We start from the raw sequence: 15,607 nt of genomic DNA on the forward strand, positions 1-15,607 counted from the left end.
AACTGAAAATGATTCGACATATAAACACCAAACCCCACTAGAAAAGAAGTATTGTGGTTAGGTAAGACATTCAATGTCACTGAAACTAAGATGATGGAAATAAAACCTAAATGGTCATCAGTAGGGGGAATAGATAAATTATGACATATTTGTAGTTGGAGAATATTATAGCATTTAAAATGAATGAATCCAATCTACTTGAGACAAAACGAACAAACCTTAAAAATATAATTGTGAGTAAAAAAAGCAAGTTGAAAAATATTACATATTGTAAACCAGATATGGCAATGATAAAAATACAAAACAAATGTATATTTTGTTATGGGTATATTTGTATGTATTAACTGTATAAAAGCACGAAGGGAAGGGCTGCACACCAACCTCAAGACAATGGTGACCTCTGAAAAGGGGAGGAAAATGGGATGAGGATGATGGGTGATGCTTTAGCTGTATTTGTGGATAGGAATGTTGCAAAAAGTTAGTATTTGTGTCATCACCTGATAAGTCAGATAACATGTGGTATATTCATGTCATAGGAAACTAGTAAACTGTAAAAAGGAACAAACTACTTATATGTGCCATGACATGAACAAACTTGAAAAACATTGTGCTCAGGGAAAGACAGAAGCAAGATGCAGAGACCCCACAATGTATGATACCGTTTAGATGAATGTCCAGAAAAAGCAAATCTGGGAAGATAGGGGCAGATAGATTACTGCTTGTTTGGAACAGGAGTAGGAAAATAGATTAACAGTAAAGGGGCATGAGGGACTTCTTTAGTTTAATGAAAATGTTCTAAAACTGACTTAATGGTGATGATTTACAACTTGGTAAATTTACTAATAATTATTGAATTATACTTTATTTTATTTTTTTGAATTATATGCTTTAAATGGGTAAATTATGTGATACATGCAATATACCAAAGACAAGCTATTAAAAAGTTAATATTTTTAAATCTCTATGGCACTCAATATAAGAGTATTTCAGAGGTTCAACTAAAAATTATTAAAAAGGACACCTTTCCATATCCTTCATACATAGTTCTAATCAATTCATTATTATTATTTTTTTTAAGAAGTTGACTGTTTTATTATTAAATTGTTTATTCTCCTGCAAGGCTGTTGCTTCACTGTATAAAAATAGCACCAGCAAACACAGTGTATTGCAAAATTAAGATAGTAATATTCTTCACTGGACACTATACAACTAACAAACTTTTCTCCAATGGCAGTTATTTCTAGTGGAAAGATAATTTTGACCTAAATCCAAGGATAGCTGTAAGCAAGTTACAAGTCATATAAGGTTTAAGATAACCAAGTTATCCTTGAATTACATAATTTTTGTAATTAGTTTTACCAGAGATAATTTCAGGAATTCTGAATATTATAACTGGAGCCTAGCCTGAAAATCACAGGATGCTGTGGAAAAAGATGCAGTGTTTATCTGGTCATTAGAAAGTTAAGGGGTATTTTCTTCAGGAAACATTGTTACAAGTAGTTTCTTTTGCTAAAAGTTGCTTTCTAAATATCTATCTACCACTAATTTAAGACAACTATGCTAGATTAAGTTGTTTCAAAGTAGTTTATTTAGGGGTTCCAGTTTCACTCCTCAATAGATTTTATGTATTTCTCATATGCTTCTTCACTCATTAGTTCATCTAGTTCTGAAGGGTTACTGAATGTCATCTTGATCAGCCAACCATCTTCGTAACAAGACTTGTTGACAAGTCCTGGATTTTCTGCTAGAGCTTTATTAATTTCAGTTACTTCTCCTGATAGAGGAGAATAGAGTTCACTAGAAGCTTTCACACTTTCCAAAGCACCAAACTCCTCTTGTTTGTTCAACTTTGTCCCAACTTCAGGCAGACTACAGTAAACAACATCTCCCAAAGCTTCCTGTGCAAAATTGCTGATTCCCACTGTTCCGACACCATTTTCTGTTGTTACCCATTCGTGTTTTTCTGTGAATTTCCGCACCGATAGCAGAGCAGGGCCGGTGCGCAGCTCCCGGACTGCACCCGCTCGCAGTCCCCAGGGCCGCGGCGAGCAGGGCGCGCTGGGTGCCGAGATGGCGCGCAGGCCGCCTACCGCGGCCCGCACGCTCCGCACGGCGCGCAGCGCCATGTTCGCACGGGTCTCCGTGAGGCACCTAGAGCACCCCGGCCCGGCGGGGGCGGGCGGGACGGGGCGGGCCCCCCAATTCATTATTTTTAAAAAGGTATTGCAGTTTACAAAAATGTAAATCCACAAAGTTAATTGTAGAGGAGCCTGGTGGGTTACAGTCCATGGTGTTGCTCAAGAATCGGATATGACTTGGCAACTAAACAGCAAGAACAAATAGCTTAATGTATGTATATACTTAGCCCACCAAGATCAAGTTCAGTTATGGTACCGCAGTATGACTGTAGTTAACAATACTGAATTGTGTACCTAGTTGAAATTTGCTAAGAGTGTAGATCTTAAGTGTTCTTACCACACACAAGAAAGGTAACTATATATTATATTAGGTAATGGATAGATTATTTAGCTTGATTGATTATTTCACAATGTTTACATATTAATATGTCAAAGCCTCAAGTTATACTTTAAATATACACAGGTTTTATTTGTCAGTTACACCTCAGTACAGCTAGAAGATCCATTTGTGTGTCCTTCTAGTCAGTATCCTCCCTTCTCCTCCTGCCCGCAGAGGCAACTACTGTTTTGATCGTTACAACTGTATATTAGTGTTGGTTTTTGAACTCCATATAAATGGGGTCATCTAGTTTCTTTTGATCAAAATTTATCCATGGTGTTACATGTAATTCGTTCTTCCTAATCGCTATATAGTATTGCACTGTAGGAATATACCACAATTTATATATCCTTCTGTTGACTGATACTTATTTTACTACTAGCAATAAGCCTACCATGAATATTCTTGTGTATGTCTTTTGATACACCTGTACACTTATTTCTCTTGGCTATATGCCTAGGAGTGGAATTGCTGAGTCATAAGGTGGGTGTATGTTTGTTTAGCCTACTTAAATATTGTCAAATAATTTCTAAAGTGGTTGTACCAATTTATTGTTCCTAACAGTAAATGACGGTTCTGGTTGTTCCACATTCTCCTAAATCACTCTGAATGACTCTATAACATTCTATTACATAGATTTACCATAGTTTATTTAACTGCTGCTGCTGCAAGTTGCTTCAGTCGTGTCCGACTCTGTGCGACCCCATAGACGGCAGCCCACCAGGCTCCCCCGTCCCTGGGATTCTCCAGGCAAGAACACTGGAGTGGGTTGCTATTTCCTTCTCCAATGTGTGAAAGTGAAAAGTGAAAGTGAAATTGCTCAGTCGTGTCCGACAATTAGTGACCCCATGGACTGCAGCCTATCAGGCTCCTACATCCATGGGATTTTCCAGGCAAGAGTACTGGAGTGGGGCCATTGCCTTCTCCGAGTTTATTTAACTATTGCCCCATTAATTATTTAGGTGGCTTCATGTTTTCAGTGTTGCATTTTTTTTTTTTTCTTCTTGGCCACCCCATGCAGCATGCGGAATCTTAGTTCCCCAATCAGGGTTTAAACCCGTGTCCCCTTCATTGGAAGTGTGGAATCTTAACCACTGACTGAACTGTCAGGAAAGTTCAACACTAGTGTTTTGAACAACACTCTAATGAATTTTTTTGCAGAAGACAGTGATCTCCATGAAATCCATGGATGCTTTCTTAGAAGTAAAATTGGTGATTTAAAAGGCATCAGATCAGATCAGTCGCTCAGTCGTGTCCGACTCTTTGCGACCCCATGAATCACAGCACGCCAGGCCTCCCTGTCCATCACCAACTCCCGGAGTTCACCCAGACTCACGTCCATCGAGTCAGTGATGCCATCCAGCCATCTCATCCTCTGTCATCCCCTTCTCCTCCGGCCCCCAATCCCTCCCAGCATCAGAGTCTTTTCCAATGAGTCAACTCTTCGCATGAGGGGGCCAAAGTACTGGAGTTTCAGCTTTAGCATCATTCCTTCCTAGACATTTAAAATTGAGTATTTGTGCTGGTGAAAATTGCACTAAATTACTTTCTGTCCAACCACACTCTTAATTAAATATGAGAGCGCTTATTTACCCAGATTTTTGACTCCAGATGTTTCCCATACTTTGAACCTTTGCAAATCTGATGGGAGCAGAGGGAAAACAGAAGCATCTCTTTGTAACCCTTTTCTGGCATCTTTCAGGGTGGTGAGCTGTGGTGTATAGTGTCCCATCTTTTTGGGAAATGCCTTCAATTTTGGAAGCTGTGAGAGGAAAGGGAGGCCCAGTTGATTGTTTACAAGGTCTGGTCAAGGCTTTAGGCAAGAAGGATAAAAGAACTAAAGTTGAAATGTTGGTTACCTTGGTAACTCTAGACTATGTTGATGTGAAAGAGAGCCAACAGTTCTTTAGCAGAGACTGCTACTTGTCTTACAGGTCACCTACTCACCCTTCCTTTTCAAAGCTTCTTAATTTCTGTTGTACCTGGGTCATTTTAGGAGACTATTCCTTGTGTTCTATCAAGGAGAAACCATAGGATCTTGTCTCTTGATGCCTTCTTAGTACCTGCTGCTGCTGCTAAGTCACTGCAGTCGTGTCCGACTCTGTGCGACCCCATAGACGGCAGCCCACCAGGCTCCCCCGTCCCTGGGATTCTCCAGGCAAGAACACTGGAGTGGGTTGCCATTTCCTTCTCCAATGCATGAAAGTGGAAAGTGAAAGTGAAGTCACTCAGTCATGTCTGACTCTTAGCGACTGGATGGACTACAGCCCACCAGGCTCCTCCGTCTATGGGATCTTCCAGGCAAGAGTACTGGAGTGGGGTGCCATTGTCTTCTCTGTCTTAGTGCCTAACACATCACTAATTGTGATGTGTAAAAATAATCTTGCCATGAATGACCAACTAGTTCACTGGACCCCTTTTTTTCGCTTGGGAAGGGAAATGTTGTCAGGGTAGTTTTGTTATGGAAATGCAAGTCCCTGTGCTTGATGTGTGGAGAGACCAAACAATAACAAAATGTTAGAGTTTGGGACACAGAAAGGTTTTTTACAGGGCCCAGCAAGGAGGTGGGTGGCTCAAGCCTGAAAAACTGCAAACTCCCCGAAAGCTTTCAGCAAAGCCCTTTTATAGGAAAGGTGAGGGAGGGCATGGTTAGTTGTTGCAAACTTTCTTGGTGTCAGATTCTTTTTTCTTGAGGTCAGGTCATGGTCAGGTAATGATGTTCCCGTAAACCTCTCCCCCAAACAAATGTTATTCTCTGCTCTGACAAAGGGCAAAGTCCTAAGACACAATGTTCATCCTCCAAGGTCCTGCTCCTGGCTAAGAAGAGGCAGATCTCAGTTGGCAGCACTCTCAGGGCCAGGTCTCCAGACACTGGCCAGTTGTCATCGCTGAGAGAGCCAGGCACCTAACCCAGCTGACCCTTAGAGACAGGAGTTGGGGAAGAGGTTCACCACTGCCTCAAGGCCTGGGCCTGGCCAGTGGGTGGCCTTGGCAAGGGCTCTGGAGCCGTGCAGGGGGCTGTGTCCTGCTGGCCTGAGCTGGGTGAGCTGGAGGTCCTCTGGGAGACCAGGGATCTGCCTCTTACCTCACTTTCCACCCGACCACCACCACTCTGCTGACTGTTGGCTGAATAGCCCACTAACTGTCACTCATTGACAGTGGTTGCTTGTGGGAGGGACTCACTGTGGTGCTAACCAGTGGGTGAGCAGGACCACTAATGGTCCCGTGGTAACCGATGCCTGTTAATTGGGTAGGGCTGGGGTAATGGTGCACAGCAAAGGCTGTGTACTATGGTCTGTGTTCAGTCACACTCTGTGACAAATTTATAGGATTCAACAATCACAGATTGGAGAATTCTTTCCCAAGACACTGACCATACCTTCTCTCTACACATCCTAGCCAGTACACACCAACCCTGTATAACAGAGCAGGATGAGCACAGGCCTTAGCAGGCAGCCATTGCTGGGTCTCATTACTCCACACCATGTTCCTAGGCTCAGTTGTTGGTTGGTGCCTCAGTGGGCCCCACCCACAAGCAACCAACTCTCAGTGAGTGATGGTTAGTTGTTCTGCTCAGCTATTGGTCAGCACCACAGTGGGCCCTGCCCACAAGTAACTGTCAATGAGGCCCCAGTAGGGAAGCGATTCAGCCAAGGGTCAGTGGTGTGGTGGTCATCAGGTGGAGAGTGAGGTAAGAGGCATATTCAGGCCTTCTCTTGAAGGCCCTCCAGGTCACCTAGCCTTGGGCCAGCAGGTGAGCTGAAGGGCCCAGGGGACAGACTGGGGACTATGCCCTACAAGGCTCCAGAGTCCTCACTAAGGCCCTCCACTAGCTTTGGGCCAGGCTTTGAGGCAGTGGTGAATCCCTTCCCCCATCCCTGTTTCTGTGACCTAATGGCAGTGGCCATCTACCTGGGTTGCAGTTTGTGGGACCTGGCCCCTGCCTTTTGGGTGACTTGAGGAGACTGAAGGCTAGTTGGGTTTGGTGCCTGGTTCCCTCAGGGGTGACAGCTGAGCAGGGTATGGGAAACTAGCTGTGAAGGAACTGCCAATGGAGATCTGCCTCCTCTTAGCCAGGACTGGGGCCTTGGAGGGTGAAAGTTGTGCCTTGGGACTTTGCCCTTTCTGGTCAAAACAGAGAATGCCATTTCTTTGGTAGAGATTTACAGGAGCAGCATTACCTGACCATGACCTGACTTCAAGAATAAAGGATCTGACACCAAGAAGTTTGTAGCAACTAACCATGCCGCTCCCTCACCTTTTGCCTTTAAAGGGGCTTGCTGAATGCTTTCAGTAACTTTGGGGTTCTTAGAGCATGAACCACCCATCTCCTTGCATGAACCTGTAATAAACCTTTTTCTCTGTTCCAGACTCAAATGGTTAGCATTGATTGGCCTCACTATGCGTCGGGTACATGGACTTGTGATTCAGTAACACCTGCACCCCACTGCACTACCACAGCCCTCTTCTTTGACCACACAGTCCAGGTAGCATTCCTTCTTCCAGTACCGCACCCTTTGGAAGACAAACCATGTACTGCTGCCACGGTAGCTCAACATACACAACAAAGTTCAGCTATACTTTCCTTTCTGGGGTCCCCTGGAACTTACAGGAATTAAGTTTGCTTCATAAACTTTTCAGGATTAAGTACAATAACGGATGTGAAACACTTTGAACATTGACTGGCATCTAGTAGGTGCCTAACACTTTTCCTCCATGCCACCCAGAGGTAGAAAGCATATAAAAACAGTAAACAACTTCTGAGGTAACCAACTATTCTGTTCCTCTGGTGAATCTTCTGCTTATGTAGCAGTATTTTTACCAAAACTGTATGTACTCTCAGGCTGTACCTGAAATCCTGACCTTTCCCAGTCAGCCCTGCTGTATTGTTGGCTCCCATTTCTTTCCAGGTGAATGACTGATCTTTCACATTTGTCCTGTTTTCCTCATTGGGCCAGAGTGTTCCTTACTTATTCAGGCTGGACTCCTAACCTGTCCTTGCCTTCAGTTTCCCATCATTGGCCCTATCCAAGAAGGTCCAATCTTGAGAACCAGTAACTGTCTTGAGAACTGTAACAGAGTGTGGCTGAGTGCAGCTCTTAAGACATAGCTCTGGCTGTATACTGCGACCCCCACACTCTCTTACCAAGCAACAGTTACTGCAGGACCCTTTAGTGGTCCTGCTCAGCCATTGGTCAGCACCACAGTGAGCCCCTCCCACAAGCAAGCAACTGTCAATGAGTGACGGTTAGTGGGCTATTCGGCCAACAGTCAGCAGAGTGGTGGTGGTCAGGTGGACAGTGAGGTGAGAGGCAGATCCCTGGTCTCCCAGGGGTCCTCCAGCTCACCCAGCCTCAGGCCAGCAGGAGAGCTGGGGAGCCCAGGAAACAGTTTAGGGGGCTCTGTCCTGCAGGGCTCCAGAACCCTCGCCAAGGCCACCCACTGGGTGGGCCCAGGCCTTGAGGCAGTGGTGAACCGCTTTCCCAACTCCTGTCTCTGTGACCTAGTAGCAGTGGCAGCCTGCCTGGGTCACAGTCTGTGAGACCCCTCGCCCTCTGGGCAGCCTAACAGTCAGTTGGGTTAGGTGCCTGGCTCCCTCAGCAATGACAGCTGGCCAGTGTCTGGGGACCTGGCCCTGAAGGTGGCTGCCAACTGAGATCTACATCCTCTTAGCCAGGACCTGGGAGGGTGAACATTGTGTCTTGGGACTTTGCCCTTTCTTGTCAGAACAGAGAATTAACATTTGTTTTGGTGGAGGTTACAGGAACATCATTACCTGACCATGACCTGACCTCAAGAAAAAAGGATCTGACACCAAGAAGTTTGCAACGATAACTACGCCCTCCCTCACTTCTCCTATTAAAGGGCTTTGCTGAAAGCTTTTGGGAATTTGGGGTTTTTCAGGCATGAGCTAATAACCGTCTCCTTGCAGGGCCCTGTAATAAACTTTTCTCTGAATTTATTCTGACGTTTTGTTATTGTTTGGCCCCTCTTTGTCTTGCGCATAGAAACTTGCATTTCAGTAACCCCCAGATTGCAGCTGGGAAGAACCAACCCTGACAAAGCGTCACTCCTATTCTCAGGGATGAGTTGCTTGTTTATTCAAATTCGTCTATGAGGGATTGTGTGAGCAAGTCTTAGGGAAGCAATAAGATGGCAGCTTTGCTGCTGTACCTTTGTTTCAGTGAACCCTGAGCACAAGGAAGTTCTCTGAGAATCCAAGTTTATTCAGGCTTGGAAAAGAGTTACTGAAACTTTGACAACAGTTAACTTTAGTAGGATTGGGATTTTTTTTCTTCCCTCTCCTTTCTCTTGTGTACTAGCTTCTGCTGCCCACCTAACTGTTCGTCCACCTCCATCCCCCCCGCCACCCCAAACGACCCACCTATCCTGTAAGCCCTGTTTCTCAAGCCATCGTTCCTCACATATCTCCACTGAGCCATACCTCGGAATGGTTGTAGAACCCAGAAGCTATGGGAACCTTGATGAATTAACTCCTAGGAATTGGCTGACAGATTGGATCTGAGTGTGAGGAAAACAGCAGGAGTTCAGTGATGGACATGTTAAATTTGAGATGTCTGTTAGATATCCAACTGGAGATCTTGAGTAGACTGATAAATGAGTCTGGAGTTGGGAGAGGTCAGAGCTGGAGAAATATGCAGTTGACAGTGCATATTTGAAGTGATAAAACTGAAAAAGTGAAAGTGAAGTTGCTCAGTCGTGTCCGACTCTTTGCGACCCCATGGACTGTAGCCTACCAGGTTCCTCCATCCATGGGATTTTCCAGGCAAGAATGCTGGAGTGGGTTGCCATTTCCTTCTCCAGGAGATCTTCCTGACCCAGGGATTGATCCCAGGTCTCCCACATTGTAGGTAGACGCTTTACCCTCTGAGCCACCAGGGAAGTCGATAAAACTGAAAGAGACTAGCAAAACACACCACCAAGAACAAGTGAAGTCCAAGGACTACACTCTGGGGCTCTTCTTTCAGAAGAGGTCGGTGAGAAGCCCAAGGAGCAGCAGTGGGACAGAGAAGTGAGATGCTCTGGAAGCCACATAAAGTGCTTCAAGGAGGAGGAAGCAGTCATGGTGTCAAATGTTGTTGAAAGTCAGGTAAGATGAGGACTGAGGATTAATTAATGTCAAGAGTAAGAGAGTCATTGGTACATGAGTTGTTTTAGAGAAGTGATGGGGTGAAAGCTTGGTTGGCATGGTTCAGGAGAGTAAGAGGTTAGGAATTGGTGACAGTGAGTATAGATACTCTTTTGAGGAATATAGCTTTAAATAGGATGAGAGGCTGTATATTGTCACCCTGCTTATTTAACTTATATGCAGAGTACATCATGCAAAATGCTGGGCTGGATGAAGCACAAGCTGGAATCAAGATAGCTGGGAGAAATCAATAACCTCAGATATGCAGATTGACACCACCCTTATGGCAGAAAGTGAAGAAGAACTAAAGAGCCTCTTGATGAAAGTGAAAGAGGAGAGTGAAAAAGTTGGCTTAAAACTCAACATTCAGAAAACTAAGATCATGGCAAATAGATGGGGAAACAATGGAAACAGTGAGAGACTTTATTTTGGGGGCTCCAAAATCACTGCAGATGGTGACTGCAGCCGTGAAATTAAAAGTCGCTTGCTCCTTGGAAGAAAAGTTATGACCAACCTAGACAGCTTATTAAAAAGCAGAGACATTACTTTACCAACAAAGTTCTGTTTAGTCAAAGCTAGGGTTTTTCTAGTCTTCATGTATGGATGTGAAAGTTAGACTGTAAAGAAAGCTGAGCACCGAAGAATTGATGCTTTTGAAGTACGATATTGGAGAAGACTCTTGAGAGTCCCTTGGACTGCAAGGAGATCTAACCAGTCCATCCTAAAGAAAATCAGTCCTGGATGTTCATTGGAAGGACTTATGCTGAAGCTGAAACTCTAATACTTTGGCCACCTGATGCAAATAATTGAATCAATGGCAAAGACCCTGATGCTGGGCAAGATTGAAGACGGGAGGAGAAGGGGACAACAGAGGATGAAATGATTGGATGGCATCACCAACGTGATGGGCATGAGTTTGAGTAGGCTCCAGTAGTTGGTGATGGACAGGAAGGCCTGGCATGCTGCAGTCCATGGTGTCGCAAAGAGTAGACATGACTGAGCTACTGAACTGACTGACTAAGGATGAGAGGAATGGAGAGGTAGCCATGGTGAGGAGGTGGGGTTGACCTTTTAAAAATATTGCAGAAAAAATAGATTTGCATGCTGATGGTGAAGATCCAGCAGAGACATAAAATTAATAGAACAAAGAATTGGCGGAGCAGTATTTGAGTTGGTGAGAGGGGATATTATCCTAGTTCACAGGTGGAGGAAGGGTCTTTTCAGACCCTGTGTGCAGTTCTTCATAGTAATGGGATAAAGGCAGAGTCTTTGGGGTCAGAGATAATAAGTGGATAAAAGTGGCAGAGGAGGCTTGTGAGAGTTCTCTTCTGATTGCCCGATTTTCTCACTGGAGGGGCAAGTTAAGATAATTAGTGTTAACTGAGGTTGGGAAAGTTGGAGAAAGTATGACATAGTCATTAAGGAGAGTAAAAGAGTAATGACTTAAGAAAAATGTGGTATAATTACCAAGTCACATTAAAGCTCACTTAACAGTGAGTAATTCAAATTTAAAGTTAGCACAATTGTGCGGATTTCTTTAGCCACAGTCAGGTACAGGGGTGTAGGTAGATAACTAGATTTAACAAGGATTGTGGTTTTGCCAGGGAAGGAGGACAAAAACAAAATAAGAGAGGCATGAAGGAGTCAAGGATGTTGGTGAAGGAATAGTTACAAAATAGAATTTAAGCTAGGTAAGGAAGATAGTGTAGATTTGAGGTGGATGAAGGGCAGTGAAGAGATTGATAGAGTGTAGGTCATTGTGGAATTGAAGAATGAATTTGGGATGCTTTAGAGAAGAATGAACTGAAGGAAAGGAGGTAGGTCATGGTTGGAGCCTGAGGTACTTGAGATGTGATTATTGAGGGGGTTTCAGTTATTGGAACTGTAGAGTTCAGGTATGACCCTGGAAGTGAGTAGCTGAGATTGCTGGAAGACAAGTTCCTTGGGCAGGGAGGAGGGCAAAGAATCAAGAATTTTGGGATTTAGAAGCATCATCTAAGTGAATATGTAGCAAAATCAATAAGACTGTGGTGGGAGTAGTGGCAGAGTGAGGGGCAGTGCACCAGGATTCATGAAGGTTAAGGAATGAAAAGCAGTAGATGACAGCAGAGTTAGGAGGAGGAATATACTCCAGTGACTCTACTGAAATCTGGAGTTTTGGAAAATGAAGGAGAAAGTTTCCTAAAGTGACAACAAGGAGCAGAGACCACCTACTCCACCTTCAGGTCAGTGGGAAGAGAAGTGGAAAGGAAACATTCACCGCTTGAGAGGGCTCACGAGGAAGCCAGCTTTTGACCACAGTAAGAATGTGAGAATGTGTTGGGAACGTAGAGGTTGAGAGTTTTGCTGCCAGCTGACCATGAGTGCTAGAAAGACGTAAAGGAGCTTCTTGAGTCGGGGAGCAGTGTAAGTGAATGTGCCAGCTTGCTGTTCATTTACCAGTCATGTGTAAAATTCACTGCACTTTAGACGGTGGACATGGTTCCTTTTTAATTTTTTTAAGTGCCAGGGTGATTGAATATTAATTCATGTAAGAATATATAATTGGCCAAATTTATAAATTCTGATGTCTGATAGCATGGTCTGATTTAGACGTGAGAAGACGTCAGGTTTTGTAGGAAAGTAAATTGATCAGGCGGGCTAGATATGTGAATTTGTTTTTAAGAAGTAGAGATGAAATTGTGTGGGTTTGTCTTTTTTATATATGTAATTTTATTTATTTTTGGCTGTGCTGGGTCTTTCCTACTGCTTGGGCTTTTCTCTAGTTGTGGTGTGCAGGCTTCTCATTGTGATGGCTTCTCTAGTTGCGGAGCCTGGACTCTAGGGTACGTGGGCTTTAGTAGTTGTGATACACACATGGGGTCAATAGTTGTGGTTCCCGGGCTCTAGAGCATAGGCTCAATAGTTGTGATGCCTGGGCTTGGTTGCTCTGCAGCATGTGGGATCTTCCCAGACTGGTGAGTGAGCCTGTCTCCTGCACTGGCAGGCAGATTCTTTCCCTCTGAGCCACCAGGGAAGTCCTGGGTGGGTTTGTCTTAATGGCCAGGTTAAGGATTCTAGCTTTTTAGAAACATGAAAGTCTTCAGCCATATTAGAAGAACCAAACAGAGCTGTTTATTAAAATAGGAAGTTAATGAAGATGATCTGAATAATTCTTCAGAATGAGTCAAAGTGTGGTGAATAAAGCATGGTCAAGTTTAGTTCTGTACATTTTGGAGACCATCCAGGTTGGAGACCACCAGGGTTTTAGGGAAAGTGACCAAGTTATAACATATAAGACTACTCTCAAGAGTATAGTTTCCACAGTTAGCCAAATGAGTAAGAAATGAGGGAAAGTTACAGGGATGTGTTTATGGGACCTTCAAATGATTTTGCTAACAGGATACTAGTAAAAATTAAAAGAACCATTCTAAAAAAAATTTAATGTAGAATTGCCATATGATCCAGCATTTCCTCTTCCAAATAAATATCCAAAAAAAGCAGGAATTCGAACAAATATCTGTATTCACACATTCATAGCAACATTATTCACAAAAGCCAGAAGATAGAAGAAACTTGTGTCCATAGATAAATAAATGGAGAAACAAAATGTGGTGTGTACATACAATGGGATATTATTCAGCCTTAAAAAGAAAGGAAATTCTTACACATGCTACAACATGGATGAGCCTTGAAGACATTGCCAGGTGAAATAAGCCAGTCATCAAAGGACAAATATTGTATGACTCCACTAATGTGATGTACCTAGAGTAGTTAAATTCATAGAGGCAGAAAGAAGAATGATGGTTGCCAGGGGCTGGAGGAGGAGGAGGGAACAATGGCCAATTTTTTTAATGGGTTCGGAATTTTAGTTGGCAAAGATGAAAGTTTTGGAAATGGATGATGGTGATGGTTATACAATAATGTGAATAATGTATAATGCTACTGAAGTGTACACTTAATGGTTAAAATGGCAAATTTATGTTATGTATATTTTACCATGCACACACATACAAAAGCGATAAAGGATGTAGGCACTGCTTCTCTAATGATACAGATAACAACTAGCAACAATGACTTGTTTCTCCAGGAAAGAAAGGCAGAATTTTGGTATACGAAAACTGGTTGACAGGCATAGTATGTTTCCCTTGCTGGTGTGTCGGCTTTATCTATACGGTGTGTACTAGTTTGGCCTTAGTTCTCACTGTGGTTTGGTTTAGAGGTACTTGGAAACACATTTTCTTATGTAGGAAGACATTTTTTTTCTGTGTTCTTATTTGTTTTGTTTAGCCAGTGATTTTTTTCATAGATGATACAAGGATAACCTCTAGCCTTCAAAATTACTCTGAATTTTTAATATGAACTTATCTTTGAAATAGTGTATTTACTATTTGAATTGAGTGTTAGTTACTTTGGAGTCATTTTATTTATATCCTGAACTTGGCAAAAAAATTTAAATAGAGAAATTGGAAAGCTCTCCTTCATAATCTGCTAAAGCATGTTTCATGATCACACGTTTTAGTTATTTGTCCAGCTGTATTCTTATTGTTGAGACACAACAATGACTAGAAGACAGATCAACAGGAGAACATAGATAAATAAAGGCAAAAATGAAAACCAGTGTTGGATTCTTAGTAGTCTGGTGATTCTAGGCTCAACCCCAGCTCTGTTACTTAACTCTGAATTTGTTCTTAGTGAGTCTCACTTTTCTTATTTATAAAATAAGGCTACATCTACTTACCTGGCAGAGTTGTTGTTAGGATTAAATAAAATAATAAAATAAAACTACCTGTGGCAACAACTGGCATACCTAGGCATTCAGGAAGTGGTAGCTGATAGCATTATAATTATTACTTCAAAAATCTTTAATAAAACTATTTCTGAATCTAGAATGCAAACTTAGAAAGCAAAGGAATTAGCAGAAAGGTCCTTCAGTTTATACAAAGATTCACCTCAGGGTTTCAATAAGTCTGGGAGAGTCCCTGGTGCATTTGATGTTTACAGATCATTAGCAAACAGATGCCAGGAGGCAAATAAACTGTAGCTAAAGGATTTTTGAACCACTGACGATGCAGAGAAAATCAGTTTCTGATAAAGTTGTAATATTTTCTAAGTAGGTAATAGCAGGCAATGGGAAAATTTTAATTGGGTTTATAAAAGTTTATTTCAGGAACACATGAATTTCCAATTTGAGGTACACCTATACATCTGTAGCCATCTAATTTATAGTGCTTGCTTATTTCTCCACTGGGGTTAATAATATAACAACAACTAATATTTATTGTGTGCTTACTATATGCCAGTGTATCTTTAGTAAGCCTGTGGCATTCAAAGGCTTCTTTTCAATTAGATGTTTTGAAATTGGCCTTTTATCCATTTGGAGAGACAGGGTATTTAATGAATTTATTATATTCTATTTATTTTATTATGCCAAAATATCTGTTGGGTATATATAATCTGTAAGACATTTTGTAGGAGACAAAGCTAAGTAAAACATGGGCCCTGGACTCACAAATACTTATTCATTCTCGCCTAGGCTGTTCAGAAGGGGCCTGTGGTGGTATGAGGTGAACCCTGGTGTAGCCTTGGACTCTACACATGACTCTGCCGCTTCTTCCCTGAAGTTTTTTCTGTCCTGGCCAGGACTAGGCTCAGTGCCCCTGTGCTAATCACTATGATAGCATTTACCAGGCCTTGCAAGGATTGCTGGTTTAATTCTTTGTATTCTGCATTAAACTGTAAACTCAGGGAGAGCAAAGACTATGTCTTATTGATCAATGGGGCCGATCACATTAGAGGATTTGCACCGTGTATAAATACTAATTTTCTAACTTTGAATGAGTGATAACTTACTGCCTTTTTAACTATGATAAAATTGTGATAGTCCCAATATCATAGCTTTGTCATGAGGATAAAATTAGACATTTTATGTAAAATGCCTGTTATAGTGCTTGGAACATG

At 42.5% G+C, this 15,607-nt stretch overlaps 1 protein-coding gene and 1 pseudogene across 6 annotated transcripts in view; one reads left to right on the forward strand and one right to left on the reverse strand.

Annotated features, from left to right (window-relative positions):
- Window positions 1-15,607, forward strand: part of DENND1A (DENN domain containing 1A) — a 533,349-nt gene that overhangs the window by 121,946 nt on the left and 395,796 nt on the right. The gene's annotated exons all lie outside the window — the stretch shown is intronic.
- LOC138989954 (glycine cleavage system H protein, mitochondrial pseudogene) lies at window positions 1,436-2,132 on the reverse strand (annotated as a pseudogene).

The sequence above is a fragment of the Bos mutus genome, chromosome 11 (assembly GCF_027580195.1).
Source record: "Bos mutus isolate GX-2022 chromosome 11, NWIPB_WYAK_1.1, whole genome shotgun sequence".
Lineage (NCBI taxonomy): Eukaryota > Metazoa > Chordata > Mammalia > Artiodactyla > Bovidae > Bos > Bos mutus.